Here is a 2,027-nt window from a genome sequence, read left to right on the forward strand (position 1 = left end):
CCTTGATGGTGCACCTACATACTAGTCCCGTCCTTATAACCAAAGAATGTTAATAAAACATTCCATGAAATTAATAGCCATTTTATGTACACTCCCCAGTTATTTCAGAAAAACAACAAATTCAATGTTGTAGGGGAGGTTTGCTGAACATAGATTACTTTGACTGTGGTAAATAAATTTATTAAATAATGTATGTTCAAAGGTGATCCCAAAAACAATATTGACAGACTCTGGAATCAACATGTAAAGTTTCATAATTGAGGCATTAAGATAAAGTTTTGAAAAAAAGAGGGCAAGTAGTAATTGATAATATTCTAGCAGGGATGTATTACAGTTTGTTAAAAGAATTCCATATTGGGGCCAGAGCAGTGGCACAAGCGGTAGGGCATTTGCTTTGCATGTGCTAACCTAGGACTGACCAATGTTCAATCACCCAGCGTCCCATATGGTCTCCAAAGCCAGGAGTGATTTCTGAGCACATAGCCAGGAGTAACCCCTAAGCGTCACTGTGTGTGGCTAACTAAGCAAAAAAAAAAAAAAAAGTTCCACATTGTGAGAGGTCAATAGTCCAAACATTTCAGAAAACAGTGTCTGATCCCGAGACCACAGTTTTATGACTACTTCACTTTATGCCTACTTTCTCCAATTTCTATGTTCATGTCACTTTAGAAGGGTAGTTTCCTAAAAATCTAAGCTACACAGTCTCTTAGTTATATAGCACAATAGTCATTATGTGTGATTCCAGTATGATTTATAATTTATCCTTTTAACTAGTTATTAAGAATTAGCAACGTGGGTGGGAGGAAGACAAATGGAGGGTGGGGGGAGGACAAACGGGGGTGGGGGGAGGACAAATTTGGTGATGGGTATTCCCCTGATTCAATGTTAATATGTACCTAAAATACTACTGTGAAAGATATGTAAGCCAATATGGTTAAAATAAAAATGAAAAATAAAAGAAATCCATTTTTACTATCTCAAAAAAAAAGAAAAGAAAAGAAAAGAAATATACCAAGCTTAATGAGACTAAACAGTTAACACAGAAGATTCAATAAGCACCAACCACAGCCTGAAAAACATGTAGACACTGACTTTAGTAACACTACTGAGAGACATGACAATTATTTCACTTATTGATCTATGTTTGATAATTCCATTTGTCTTTGTTCTATAACAAAATGAAGTAAATGTGTGTCTGCAAGGGGACAGGCTAGGGTTATGGGTAAGTAACTGAGGACACTGGTAAAGAAAAGGTCACACTGGTGGTGGGATTGGTGTTTAAATATTTAATGCTTAAAATGAGTGTATTATGAAAAATTTGGCAAATCACGATGTTATAATGAAAACATTTTTAAACTGAAAAAAAAAAGGAATTAGCATGTAAAGGTTCTATCTAACAATGAAAACCCAACAGTGTCTAGCACAGGACAGAGTGGTGCTTAGTACAGAATTTTTTTCAATGAGTGACAGATAACCATCAAGTTCTCATAATGTGAATTTTTTCGTGCTCACTTTGGCAGCTCATATACTAAAATTGGAATGATAATAGAGATTAGCATGGTCCCTGCACAAGGAAAGACACGCAAATTCGTGAAGAATGAGAATTTTGTCTATAAAATGTTAGATAAAAAAATACAAAGATGAGGGATCTGAAAGAGAGTAGAGTAGATAGGTATACACTTAGCACACAATTGATCTGGGTTCAATACCGTGCACCATATATGGTCCCTTAATACCCAACAGGAGTGATCCTGAGTCAGGATAACACCCTGAGTATCACTGACTGGTCCAAAACATTTTTAAATACAAATATGAAAAAGTTGTGTTTTAAGTCCTCAAGAATTTGAATTAGAGTCTATTTTAAGAGTGCAACATGGGTCAGAGAGATAGCATGGAGGTAGGGCATTTACCTTGCTTGCAGAAGGACGGTGGTTTGAATCCCGGCATCCTATGTGGTCCCCCGAGCCTGCCAGGAGTGATTTCTGAGTGTAGAGGCAGGAGGAACCCTGAGCGCTACCGGGTGTGAC

General features: G+C 37.0%; 1 non-coding gene across 1 annotated transcript; it reads left to right on the forward strand.

Annotated features, from left to right (window-relative positions):
• The first annotated feature begins 1,504 nt into the window (after nt 1-1,504).
• LOC126021748 (U6 spliceosomal RNA) lies at nt 1,505-1,610 on the forward strand. Its single transcript, XR_007500225.1, has one exon. It is a non-coding gene; the product is annotated as a U6 spliceosomal RNA (small nuclear RNA).
• The last annotated feature ends 417 nt before the right edge of the window (nt 1,611-2,027 follow it).

Source organism: Suncus etruscus, chromosome 10 (genome assembly GCF_024139225.1).
Source record: "Suncus etruscus isolate mSunEtr1 chromosome 10, mSunEtr1.pri.cur, whole genome shotgun sequence".
In the NCBI taxonomy this organism is placed as follows: domain Eukaryota; kingdom Metazoa; phylum Chordata; class Mammalia; order Eulipotyphla; family Soricidae; genus Suncus; species Suncus etruscus.